The sequence below is a fragment of the Delphinus delphis genome, chromosome 16 (genome assembly GCF_949987515.2).
Source record: "Delphinus delphis chromosome 16, mDelDel1.2, whole genome shotgun sequence".
Lineage (NCBI taxonomy): Eukaryota > Metazoa > Chordata > Mammalia > Artiodactyla > Delphinidae > Delphinus > Delphinus delphis.
Genome location: NC_082698.1, coordinates 6,059,494 through 6,074,378, shown reverse-complemented (window position 1 = coordinate 6,074,378; position 14,885 = coordinate 6,059,494). Strand labels below are relative to the sequence as shown.

Below are 14,885 nucleotides of genomic sequence, written 5' to 3'. Positions count from 1 at the left end.
ATGATGCATTAAACAAGAGGGACTTAACTGATATTTATAGGACATTCCATCCAAAAACAACAGAATACATATTCTTCTCAAGTGCTCATGGAACATTCTCCAGGATAGATCATATCTTGGGTCACAAATCAAGCCTTGGTAAATTTAAGAAAATTGAAATCATATCAAGTATCTTTTAAGTATCTTTTGTGACCACAACGCTATGAGACTAGATATCAATTACAGGAAAAAATCTGTAAGAAATACAAACACATGGAGGCTAAACAACACACTATTTAATAACCAAGAGATCACTGAAGAAATCAAAGAGGAAATTAAAAAAACACCTAGAAACAAATGAAAAAGAAAACACGATGACCCAAAACCCATGGGATGCCGCAAAAGCAGTTCTAAGAGGGAAGTTTATAGCTATACAAGCCTACCTTAAGAAATAAGAAACATCTCAAATAAACAAACTAACCTTACACCTAAAGCAATCAGAGAAAGAAGAACAAAAAAAACCCCAAAGTTAGCAGAAGGAAAGAAATCATAAAGATCACATCAGAAATAAATGAAAAAGAAATGAAGGAAACGATAGCAAAGATCAATAAAACTATAAGCTGGTTCTTTGAGAAGATAAACAAAATTGATAAACCATTAGCCAGACTCATCAAGAAAAAGAGGGAGAAGACTCAAATCAATAGAATTAGAAATGAAAAAGAAGAAGTAACAACTGACACTGCAGAAATACAAAGGATCATTAGAGATTACTGCAAGCACCTATATGCCAATAAAATGGACAAATTCTTAGAAATGCACAACCTTCTGAGACTGAACCAGGAAGAAATAGAAAATATGAACAGACCAATCACAGGCACTGACATTGAAACTGTGATTAAAAATCTTCCAACAAACAAAAGCCCAGAACCAGATGGCATCACAGGTGAATTCTATCAAACATTTAGAGAAGACCTAACGCCTATCCTTCTCAAACTCTTCCAAAATATAGTGAGGGAGGAACACTCCCAAACTCATTCTACGAGGCCACCATCACCACGATACCAAAACCAGACAAAGATGTCAGAAAGAAAGAAAACTATAGGCCAATATCACTGATGAATATAGATGCAAAAATCCTCAACAAAATACTAGTAAACAGAATCCAACAGCACATTAAAAGGATCATACACTATGTTCAAGTGGGGTTTATCCCAGGAATGCAAGGGTCTTCAATATATGCAAATCAATCAATGTGATGCACTATGTTAACAAATTGAAAGAGAAAAACCATATGATAATCTCAATAGATGCAGAGAAAGCTTTCGACAAAATTCAACACCCATTTAGGATAAAAACCTCCAGAAAGTAGGCATAGAGGGAACTTTCCTCAACCTAATAAAGGCCATATATGACAAACCCACAATCAACGTTGTCCTCAGTGGTGAAAAACTGAAACCATTTCCACTAAGATCAGGAACAAGACAAGGTTGCCCACTCTCACCACTGTTATTCAACATAGTTTTGGAAGTTTTAGCCACAGCAATCAGAGAAGAAAAGGAAATGAAAGGTATCCACATCGGAAAAGAAGTAAAGCTGTCACTGTCTGCAGATGACATGATACTATACATAGAGAATCCTAAAGATGCTACCAGAAAACTACTAGAGCTAATCAATGAATTTGGTGAAGTAGCAAGATACAAAATTAATGCACAGAAAGCTCTTGCATTCCTATCCACTAATAATGAAAATTCTGTAAGAGAAATTAAGGAAACACTACCATTTACCACTGCAACAAAAAGAATAAAATATCTAGGAATAAACCTACCTAAGGAGACAAAAGACCTGTATGCAGAAAATTATAAGACACTGATGAAATAAATTAAAGATGATACAAATAGATGGAGAGATATACCATGTTCTTGGATTGGAAGAATCAACATTGTGAAAATGACTCTACTACCCAAAGCAATCTACAGATTCAATGCAATCCCTATCAAACTACCACTAGCATTTTTCACAGAACTAGAACAAAAAATTTCACAATTTGTATGGAAACACAGAAGACCCCAAATAGCCAAAGCAATCTTGAGAAAGAAAAATGGAGCTGGAGGAATCAGGCTCCCAGACTTCAGACTATACTACAAAGCTACAGTAAACAAGAGAGTATCATAATGGCACAAAAACAGAAATATACATCAATGGAACAGGATAGAAAGCCCAGAGATAAACCCATGCACATATGGTCACCTTATCTTTGATGAAGGAGGCAAGAATATACAGTGGACAAAAGACAGCCTCTTCAATAATTGGTGCTGGGTAAACTGGACAGCTACATGTAAAAGAATGAAATTAGAACACTCCCTAACACCATACACAAAAATAAACTCAAAATGGATTAAAGACCTAAATGTAAGGCCAGACACCATCAAACTCTTAGAGGGAAACATAGGCAGAACACTCTATGACATAAATCACAGCAAGATCCTTTTTGACCCACCTTCTAGAGAAATGGAAATAAAAATGAAAATAAACAAATGGGACCTAATGAAACTTAAAAGTTTTTGCACAGCAAAGGAAACCATAAACAAGACCAAAAGACAACCCTCAGAATGGGAGAAAATATTTGCAAATGAAGCAACTGACAAAGGATTAATCTCCAAAATTTACAAGCAGCTCATGCAGCTCAGTAACAGAAAAACAAACAACCCAATCCAAAAATGGGCAGAAAACCTAAACAGACATTTCTCCAAAGAAGATATACAGTTTGCCAAGAAACACATGAAAGAATCCTCAACATCATTAATCACTAGAGAAATGCAGATCAAAACTACAGTGAGATATCATCTCACACCAGTCAGAATGGCCATCATCAAATAATCTAGAAACAATAAATGCTGGAGAGGGTGTGGAGAAAAGGGAACCCTCTTACACTGTTGGTGGGAATGTAAATTGATACAGCCACTATGGAGGGTCCTTAAAAAACTAAAAATAGAACTACCATATGACCCAGCAATCCCACTACTGGGCATATACCCTGAGAAAAGCATAATTCAAAAAGAGTCATGTACCAAAATGTTCACTGCAGATCTATTTACAAGAACCAGGACATGGAAGCAACCTAAATGTCCATCAACAGATGAATGGATAAAGAAGATGTGGCACATATATACAATGGAATACTACTCAGCCATAAAAAGAAACTGAGTGATTTGTAGTGAGGTGATGGACCTAGAGACCGTCATACAGAGTGGAGTAAGTCAGAAAGAGAAAAACAAATACTGTATGCTAACACATATATATGGAATCTAAAAAAAAAAGGTCAGAAGAACCTAGGGGCAAGACGGGAATAAAGATGCAGACCTACTAGAGAATGGACTTGATGATACGGGGATGGGGAAGGGTAAGCTGGGACAAAGTGAGAGAGTGGCATGGACATATATACACTACCAAACGTAAAATAGATAGCTAGTGGGAAGCAGCCGCATAGCACAGGGAGATCAGCCCGGTCCTTTGTGACCACCTAGAGGGGTGGGATGGGGAGGGTGGGAGGGAGGGAGACGCAGGTGGGAAGAGATATGGGGACATATGTATATGTATAACTGATTCACTCTGTTGTAAAGCAGAAACTGACACACCATTGTAAAGCAATTATACTCAAATAAAGATGTTAAAAAAAAAGAAAGAAAGAAATAACATTCAGTAGGCAACTGGTAGAATCTGGAGCAATAATTGTTTGTCCAAAATACAGACCTTTAGTAGTCAAAGTCTATGCATGGAGTTAACAATTTTCTGCATGATGTAAAAATAAAAGGGGCAAAATTTAAACTAAAACACAAAGAAGAAACAAACAAAAAAACCATATCCCAGAGCTCCCAAGGGAGCTTCTGTAGCATTGACATTTGTCACATGGGTGCTGCTTGGCCGCCAACATAGCACAGAGGGAATCTCCACTGGAGCCTGTCAGATTTTTCAAAGAAAACCAAGAAACTGACCAATAAAATCCTCTAGGCCAGTTGAGACCGAAGAGGTAGTCTTAGAAGGGCTGTGAAAACAACTCTGTGCTTAAATAAATCATCTCCCCAAATAATTTCCCTGCTGTGGAGGTTGGCTTTATATCATCTTCTATCTGCCACATGTTTTTCATAAGGAAGAAAATCATAAAAAAATAAAGAAACTCTTGTTCTCCACTTATGTTAAATCCACTTTATCCCACAGTGAAATCCACCAGCACATTGAGAGGAAAGAAGTGACTATTTCCTAACATTTTTAGATAGACGTCCTCTTTCTACTTTTCTCAGGTGTACCTGAACACGTGTGGCTAGCCTCTGCATCTTTTCAGGCCACAGATCTTTGAGGAATTTACTGCCGTTTTCCTCCAGTGTGACTAAATCTGCTTGCCAAGGAAACAGATGCTTTAATTTGCCGTTGTTGTTGCCATGGAAACAGCCCTTGAAGGGACAGGCAATGTCTGGACTCCAATTCAGACCTCTGGTTTTCACGCCAGTGATGCTGGGGCCAGATTCTGCTTTCCTATTCTACCCCCTGAGCATCTGCTTCCACACAGGATGCTGGGACGCATTTGATTTTTTAAAAATTTATTTATTTTTGGCTGCGTGGGGTCATCGTTGCTGCGCGTGGGCCCTCTCCAGTCACGGCGAGTGGGGGCCACTCTTCCCTGCGGTGCGTGGGCCCCTCACTGCGGTGGCCTCTCTTGCCGTGAAGCACGGGCCCCAGGTGCGCGGGCTTCAGCAGCCGTGGCTCGTGGGCTCCAGAGCACAGGCTCAGCAGCTGTGGCTCAAGGGCTCAGCTGCTCCGCGGCATGTGGGATCCTCCCGGACCAGGGCTTGAACCCGCGTCCCCTGCACTGGCAGGCGGACTCCCAACCACTGCGCCACCAGGGAAGCCCAGATGCATTTGATTTTAAAAGGACAAGAAAATCAGAGTCTCAATGGAGTGATTTCAGAGTTAGGCTGAAACCTGCACTCCAGCAGCTGCTCAGGGATAGGCTCAGGCACACTTCTGCACCCTCATGGAGTCTGTCACAAATGTGGGTGCTCAACAAGAGGCTGTGGAATGAACCCCCAAGAGTGAGGTGCTAAGTTTGGGGAATACAGTGACTACCGACAGGCAAAGGCAGAGCAATGATTAGCGGTGTTCCCTCAAGAGTATCCTGCCTTTCCCCTCGGACCTCGGGGTAAACCAGGAGTTGATGGGGAAAAGTTCTTCTCTAGAAGAATTCCAGCTAACAGATGAAGGAACAATAGAATAAGAACATCACCCCCTTTGCTAGACCGAAACAGAGAACTGATCTAGGCATTCATCGTTACTGGCCACTGACTCTGGCAGCTAAAGGTTGGTGCGCAGCTTTACAATGGAAGCATTAGAATGATCCCTGAACCCAGAGATCCATCCAACATCTCAAAAAAGAGACAAGCAGAGGTCACAGAACTCCTGATGTGATGCAAGAAAAGGATGCAGCATCCCTCACAATGTAGTCCTGCCAAAAAAACCAGAACCTGAATCTGCTCAAGGCTGTAGATCTAACTACTGGTTAACAGAAAACACGGGGGACAGAGGAATGGGTGACATGACACCATGGGGATGAAGTCAGCAAAATCATGAATGTGGAAAATTCTACTGGGCAAGCAACCTGGTTTCACTCACAAGGATTACAAGTTGTCAACTGCAAGAATTAAAAGAAAAAAAAAAAGGAACCAGGAACCTATATATTAAAAAATGACTTAGATGTAGTAATCAAACCAAACCAAAGTGTTTCAAGCTCTCTGCAGGGTTAGTTTTATTTATTGTCTCATGTGATCAATGAAGAGTCATTATGTCACACAAACAGAAGCATCATGGTCTTTCTGTTGAGGACATGACAACTAGAAAAAGGCAAGAGACTTGCCATAAATACACCAGCCTGTATAGCACCTGCACACAATCACCCCTGGCCACCCGGCAGGGAAGGGGACAGTGAAATGACAACCACAAAGCCAGCATCAGCTCTCCCCTAGGCCACCAGAGACCATCTGGAAATGGTCAGGACAGCCATTAGTATCCATCTGGGATGCGGTTCTGGAGAGGAACCCCAAGGACACAGCAGGGTTTTCATCAGCAAATCATACACCCACAGCACAAGAAGTGAAAGACGACAAGTGACGTAATTAAACATGGAGACCCACTTCCATATCAAATGCCCTTTTCAAGTCCTTCTAACTTCACAGAAGGTGCTCAAGGCTGCCACGTTCTCAAATTGGCACCCAGAGGGGCACCGTTTTGAAAAGGTTGATCTTAACTGATTTAGGCTCTTTAAAGTTAAGTCAGGTTGAAGAACAAAAACTCTAAAAATGGTGTTCTGACCTTTTCCAGTGTCTGTATAACTTCAAAGACTGCCGTGAGGAGGGAAGCTCAAGGGAATTTAGTTCTTATCCAGGGAACAAAATTTAGCCCAATTAGAAAGATCTTAAATGTTCAGGCTGAGAGATTGGAACTGAAACCGGAAGGAGTTTGGTCTAGTTACAAGATCGCTGATGTCCGCGTAGCTGGCGTCAAATCCATGAGTCTACAGTCATGCTTAGAGAATTTTCTCCCATCCTTTCCTGACTTCTTCAAGGTGTAGATGTGACCCCTCTGGTACTGCCCGATTCCCTACAGTGAGGGATGAAGCTTATTAAGCTGCAGGAATTAGGCAACCTGAAGAAGTGTGTGACTCCCTGTAGGAAAGAACATTCCCACTGGCCACGTGTCAGCCAAGACCCCAAACTGGAAGGAGCTGGCCAGCTGTGTCCAACAGACCCTCTTGCCATGATGGAAACATTCCTATAGCCAAATGGGATTACAGAGCACTTGAACCATGGCTAGTGTGACCAAGGAACTAAAGTTTTAATCTTTTAAGATTAATTTAAATAGCTTCGTGAGGCCAATGGCTCTCTAATTAAAGCATGAATATAGCTCCTTGAGGAATACAGAATACAGGCCCTATCACTGGGGATGCTGCTTCAATAGAGAGAAGCGGAGCCAGGCATCTGTCTTTGGAATAAGCTCCCCAGGTGGTCCTCAAATGCCCCAGACTTGAAGGACAGTAAGAGTCTGTGCGTGATCCTGGTGGAGGGGCATACCCACTGCTTGGAGACAGATCGTAAGAAGGACACAGAACTGGGCTTGGGAGCGAGCCCAGAGGCCACAGGCTCGCCCCACCTGGCTCCCGCCTGGAAAATGCAGGACGCAGTGACACTGCCTGAGGCTGTGATGGCTATTCAGATGCTCTCGAGGCCACGGCCAATGTCTCGCGAAGTTCCACCCACCGCAGGCTCATGCTCTCCAGCTCAGAGCCCCAGCCACTGCTGCAAACACCCATGGATCCCAAAGAAATGCCAGGTCCACATGGAACACTCCACAGGTCACCTCCAGAGTGGATTCTGTGAGGCCCAAACGTCCACCTTCCCCCAAGGCCCAGAGGACCATGGCCACCACGATCCACATCTTTGTGTCCCTGGCCCCTGCTCAAATGGCAAGTTCTTGGTCCTTTCCTAGAGTTCTCTCTTCTGATCAAAGGGCATCACTGTTCTTCCAGCATTTCATGTATAAGAATTATCCCTGACATCTTCCTTTCCATATTACACCATACATTCGACTGCCCATCCATTTCTGTCCATTCTCTGTCCAGAACATTCTCATCTATTCCCTTCTATGAAAGTCAGTGCCCTGGTTACAGGCCTTGCTTCCATGAGGCACCATGGTTCTTACGAGAAAATACAAGGTCTTATCATGGAGCCCAAGGTCCCACATGGACTGGTTTCCACTCTTCTCTCCCCATCTCCCTCTTGCTCACCAGCACACGGACCTTCATTTCCAAAACACTTCAACGCTCCTTCCCCTGCTTTCGGGAACTTTCCGTATGCACATCCTTCTCTCTAGAACCCTCTACGCTCTGCCCTCCTTTACCTGGCTCACCCCTGTTCATGCAGAGCGTAAATGCTGCTTCATTGCATGGTTCCTTCCTGAACCAGGCTGGGCCCCCTGCTTGTCTTCTTTAGCTCTCAGCACCACTGTCATTCAGTACGGTCCTGTGATGACCTGTTCAGCATTGGGCTCCTTGACTGACCTCCAAGAGGACAAGGACTTTACCTTGTTGATGACTCTATCAGCAGTGCCAACTGTAGTGTCTGGTATGAAATAAATGTTTGTGCTAAAAACAGAGCTGCCGTATGATCCTGCAATCCCACCCCTGGGCGTATATCCGGACAAAACGATAACTCAAAACGATACATGCACCCCTATGTTCATAGCAGCACTATTTACAATAGTCAGGACGTGGAAACAATCTAAATGTCTATCAACAGATAAATGGATGAAGACGATGTGCTACATATATACAATGGAATACTACTCAGCCATAAAAAAGAATGAAATAATGCCATCTGCAGCAACATGGATACAACTAGAGATTAACGTATAAGTGAAGTCAGAAAGAGAACAACAGATACCATATGATATCACTCATATGTGGAATCTAAAATATGACACCAATGAACTTATCTCTGAAACCAAAACAGATTTACAGACATAGAGAACAAACTTGTGGTTGCCAAGGGGGAGGAGGTTGAGGGAGGGATTTATTGGGAGTTTGAGTTTAGCAGATGCAAACTATTATATAGAGAATGGATAAACAACAAGGCGCTACTGTATAGCACAGGGAACTATATTCAATATCCTGTGATAAAACATAATGGAAGAGAATATGAAAAAGAATGCATATATATGTACAACTGAATAACTTTGCTATACAATAGAGATTAACACCACACTGTAAATCAACTATACTTGAATAAAATAAATTCAAAAAAAATGTTTGTGGATAAATGACTAAGTAAAAAGAGAAATGGTCTCTTGATTTATTGTTGATTAACATTAGGAATCATTTGAATTGATAAAGACCGATAAGATTTGTGAATGGCGGAAGGGAAGTTGAGAGAGAAACACATAAGATGAGATAGTAAAGTTTCTATGATACAGTTTTCCCTTCAATAGTTTAGTCAATAATTAGAACCACTAGGCAAATTAAAGCTGGAGGCTCTGACAGGCAGGTGAGGCTTCCTCTGCACGAGTAGAAATGGAAAGAAATAGCACTCTGCACACAAACAAAGATTTTAAAATTCTAATTCCTGAGGATGTCAAGATTGTGAAGTTAAGACCATGACAACAACAGGAGCCCAAAGGATTAGCACACGAATCCTTTCCAGCTCTCGTCAGAATTAGATGTTCGACCAGCGTCAAGACTTACGGGTACAGATTAGTCATAACCTGATCTCTATTAATTTAGGACATTTAAAACAGGACACAGTTACAGTGAAGCCAAGGATACAACTGGGTGAAATAACTAATATCACTGGGTCCACAAGAATACGTCACTGAATCATTCAAACCCGATCATCAGAAAGAACATGAGCTCTAACCTCTTGGCACTGACTGTACACAGACGTTTATTCCATTTCGCAGATGAGGAAACAGAGAAAATATAAGCATCTTGTTGCTGGAAGCAAAGCTGGGTTTCTGAACCTGGCTTCCTGACTCCCGCCGCAGCATTCTCTCCAGAAGCTTTCTCCTTGAATAGGTAGTTTCTCTCACCACCCAGGACAGACCTTTAACCTCCTGCTGACTCACTCCTGGACTGATCCAGGCCATCCACGTCCCATCCTTCACTCTTTGCTAAGGACTCAGAGAGTGCCCACCACAGGCCAGGCCACAAGGAAGGGGATGGAGGGGGAAGTAAAGACCCTGCCCCCTGACCTTGAGGACATCTCTAGCTGGTGGGAGAGGTGATGAAAGTCCAATAGTGGAGGCGAGAACGGTGGCAGGCAGCTTTCAAACGTCGTGCTTGAAACAGCGCAGGGGGCAGGGTTCTGCATGTGGCCTGACCGGGGTCATGCACAGCAGAATGGTGGCCTCTCCAGTCCAGGACCCACCTCAGGAACCTGCGCACACCCAGGTGGCAGCCACCTTTCAGCAGTCGCATGGCCTCAGGGGCTCACATTGAATTTTCATGTCTCATTCGCAAGAACTACTAGTCAATTTCCTTCTGCACGTAACAATATTTATTTTTTTGTTAACCCAAGAATAGGACTTTACATTTATCCCCATTAAATCTCATCTTGTTAGTTTTGGCCCATTGATCCAAACTGCTGAGATCTCCATGATCCAGATTCTGCCACGCAGAGCACAGTTATCCCCTCCCAGCTTTGCGTTGCCAAGAAACGTGATCAGCACACCTTTTACGTCTTCATAGCAATGGGCTGACAAAACTGTGGGCCAGGATGAGGTCCTGTACACCGTCCTACAGCCACTGACAGCAGTCTCAGTCCAGCTGTCCAACACGATTTGGTTCAACCTGAACAACGGATTACTATCCTCTAGGTAGTTATTCAGACAACTGCTAATCCACCCGGTCCCACCTCTGCACTGGCTGCATTTCTCTACCCTACATCATGATATTCTGAGATACCGTCCAACAAATGCCTTCTCAAATATTTATGCCCATGTTTGACAAATTTAAAATGCTCCTTTCTGCAACTGTTCTGGAGTGAATATTAATTAGAGTGGCCCCCTAAGAGATGTCTGGAATTATTCCAGGCAGAAGAAAAGTCAATGCCAAAGTTCTTCTAGCTCAGAGACGCCCCAAATATAAATCAAGTGGGCCGTGGACTTCCCCCGGCAATTGCCTTCAACCAGTGATGGACAGGGCTTGAAAACAGAAAGCTCGGTGGGAATGATCTACCGCCATCAGTTTTAATTATCCTAAACCGGAAAAACGGATGTCTAAGCTGGCCAGCCTGTCCAATAAAGCATTTTGATCAAAGATGCAGTTGCACAGAGAACCTGTTTAAGGAATGGCCTGGGTATCCATGGGGATCCAGGAGAGTTATGGAACTTGTAAAGCTGGTTCCCGCAGTTCCACAGGCAGACAGCAACATCGTGAAAAATGCTTCTCCAGGGAAGCTTTGAGTTTCTTTAAACATTCAATTATGGCTCTACAAACAGATTTTAAGTGAACAGCATCTGATCTCTGCACAAATTAGAGATGCTAGAAGGCAAATAAAATAGATTCCCTGAAACAACCATGTAATACAAATTCAGCCCTGTTTCATGAAGAATTGGTTTACACACGAAGAGTTTTGGAGTGGGGTTACTTAGGTGACTCTCTTTTTGCATTTGCTTTACATGATGATTTTTATGATTGAAAGCACTGAAGACACCTTTATATTGGTTATGATTTTAAAGCAGGTTTTTAATTAAAATAGATTTCTGGATATAGTCCATGGGTAGAGCTTTTTAGCCCTTGGAAAATTGCTGGGGGCCTTCCTAACATCCACCACTTAAAAAAATTTTTTATTGAAGTACAGTTGCTATACAATCTTGTACTAGTTTCAGGTGTACAGCAAAGTAAGTCAGTTACACATATACCTATATCCTCTCTCTTCAAGATTCTCTTTTTTTTTTTTTTTTTTTTTTTTGCGGTACACGGGCCTCTCACTGTTGTGGTCTCTCCCGTTGCGGAGCACAGGCTCCGGACGCGCAGGCTCAGCGGCCATGGCTCACGGGCCCAGCCGCTCTGCGGCGTGTGGGATCTTCCCGGACCGGGGCACGAACCCGTGTCCCCTGCATCGGCAGGTGGACTCTCAACCACTGCGCCACCAGGGAAGCCCCTCATTTCTTTTTTATGAATAGTAAATACTTCAACATTCTTCATTACAACCATTTTCAAGTTTTTAGAGCAGCTTTTTTTCCTTCAAAATAAAAAGTTCTCCTAATTTTAACAGCAATATTTTCTTGTTGTAAAACATTAATAAAGAAAGTAAATGTCCAAATCTTTCGAGCATACATGTACGTGAGTATAATTTTAAGATAAAAACTGAATGCCATGTAAACTACTATCCAACGTGCCGTTCACAGCGGTCATACTATCAATGCTATTTACAATAATAAAAATCTCCATCATCATCTTTAGATGTACTACTGGGTAGTATTATTTCATAGCTGAGCCATAACTTATTTAATCGATCTCCTGTTGACCTATTGTAGGTAAAACTTTCTGCAGTGAACATCCTTGAACACAGGGCTGATTCCCCCCGTAGACTCTGAAGCAGGGTACCGACCAGGTTACCTTCAGACTGGTCGGGCTCTCTGTTCTGTTGGTTGTTAAATATTTACATTTATCCTGCTTCCTCGTCCACTTATCTTTGGGTTCTTATAGCTTCATTTGGATAACTTCTCCAATTGGATCTACTGGGCCAAAGGCTACGCAAATTAAAAATTCTACTTGAATTATTAATTTTGGATGGGTTGATTACCTTTTGTACCTGACAACCCACCAGTCGCATACAAGCATTTCATTCTACCTAGAAAGTTGCAGAAGTTTTTGGTATTCATCATTTCAAAAGTGAAGTGCTTATGGAACAGACATGTCACCGTCTTCAAAACTTTGTTATACTGAAGTAACTGGTGGAAATGGATTGGAAGTGGATGATTAAAACAGTCATATTACCATGCTCTAAGTTTGAAAATGTCATTTTTAACAGAATGAAATTTCCACAATGAGTATAAGTAGGATAATTAAAATAAAGCTATAAAATGTTATAGGAACACATTAAACCGTCTCCAGATACTTTTCTAAAACATGCTTTGCCAGTGAAGTTGGGAAAAGAAATAAACCAAGAAGAGACAGTTTTAAGTTTACAACTTTTCTAATTTTGAGGTTATTTTGTGGAAGGCCCAGACTGGAAGTGAGCAAATTAAGGTACCTTTGAAGATGATCTTTTATACAAATTAGCCACTTCCTAGTAGTCAGCTTGCACCATACTACCCGCCTTAATGGAAGGTAAATCATTTTCAGAGGGAACCATGAATAAGACTATTAACTCACTTTACAGACTCAGAGAACCAGAGGGGCTCGAATGCATTTCTATACGGAAAAGGACATCATTATAAAGCTAAATGAAGAAGTAGGATATCATATTATACACAGACTACAATATCAACTAGGAAGACCAAAGAAGCAAAGGCTTTTCTACAAGGAAAAGAAAATCCATATGCACATTCACCAAAATGCCAACCAACGTTGTGTTTGGTGGCAGGGGTACTTTTTTGGGGGGTGGGGACTCTTGATTTTTTTCCCTACAGTTTTCAATTTTTTTGCATTGGATACATATTCCTTGTAGAGTGAAAACAAATAACTTAAGGTTTTTATTAAGTCAATTTCCATTCTTCTCCCTGCAGCCCTACTATCATGTAAAGGTCCAGGATCAGTCTCACTCGTGCCATTTACTACATTCCTCCAACAGGCTAACAATAAGAACGGTCGCAATAAAGACACTTCCCAAATCCAGCTGCCAATCCTAAAACCCCATCGAGGAAATGCGTCACCACCAGAAGCCTGATTTTCTTTTGCTCTTTCAAGGAATACCAAGTTTCGTCCACTGAGATATTTTCAAAACCACGTACAAACAGCAGTGTACGAAAATGTAAATGTCCTATGATATTCTTACATGAAAAAAAAGAGCATGAAAATATATACTTTGCTAAGAGAGACATATCAAAAGCAATATTCAGGTTTCCGTTCAGCCCCCTGATTATCCAAGATGTATTCCTGAACCTCTAGTTTAAGATCACCAAGTCACAAGAAAAGCTAAAAACACATTATTTACTGCTCATAAAAGCTTTTAATCCATCTAATGGGGAGGGAGAAACATGGAAGAAATGCAGAGGCAGGCTGCAGACCCCCAAGAAGCAGGCCATGCTATGTTACATATACTCATTTAAAATATATATTTAATGTATATTCATATGCATTTTAAAACCTATTTTTTAATAATTGCTGTTGGCCATGGTGTCAGATACTGAAGGTTAGAATTGGCCATTCATGATCCCGTTCATCTGATTTGCTCAGGACCCTCAAACCAAAGTAAGTATAAGTAAGTGATCTGACTCGTTCACATAGAAATGCTGAGTCAGAGTTTTGTGACTCAATATCTCTGGCAGAACTCATTTCAGTGAAACTGTCTTACCTACACTGTCATTTCAGCAAAAAAGCAGCATTTCACTGATGGGTGAGAAATAGGGACCAGTAATTCTGGAAGACAGAAACTCCAATTTTGAATCAAGCGTGACTTGGGAACTTATATCTTTAAATACAGATTGCTTATTAGGAGAGCTCGACTCTTTGCTGGTACTAATCAATTAGAATAGTAGGGGTCCTTTAGATCTGAGGAACCCATGGGGAGAGCCGCAGTATAAAGGATGACAAGAATATGAGTTATTTTTACTTGTGCCTTGAACCAGGCACAGTTTTCTCCTGGGAAGGCATACAAAATATGTAATAACATCCATGTGCTACAGGAAAAACTATATAATACCATTTTCTGAAAATATATATAATTTTTCAAAAAAAAAAGGGCCAAATTTTTAAGTCAAAAGATAAAATAAATACTTCATACCATTGGAGACAAGGTCTGAAAGATAAAATAAACTCTTGGTATTTCCCAAGGAAAAAAGAGCTTCTACCCATTTGAAACTGTTTCTCCTTATACAACCCAGGAACTGCCAAAAGTCAACTAATTATGGAACACTGTTATTGGAACAGAACAGAGGATGCTTAAATTCTATCCTTGAAACATCAGGCTCTGAAAAAAAAGAACTATGAGAAAAACCTGCTGAGCTAGAAAGTTCTCTTTTAGAGTGATAAAATACAATTATTTTTCCATTGGATCATTCTTTGAAGTTAATTCCAGCCTCACATCCAAATTCGGATTATGAATCTACTCATTTAGTTCTGTGTCTCTAAATGCCAACATCAATTACACAGCACTCTCCGGTCCCCACGTTGTAACTTTCTCCTATGGTGTCATAAACAG

At 41.4% G+C, this 14,885-nt stretch overlaps 1 protein-coding gene across 1 annotated transcript in view; it reads right to left on the bottom strand.

Annotated features, from left to right (window-relative positions):
• The window catches only part of ADAM12 (ADAM metallopeptidase domain 12), a 386,817-nt gene that overhangs the window by 256,913 nt on the left and 115,019 nt on the right, over window positions 1–14,885 (bottom strand). The window lies entirely within an intron of this gene.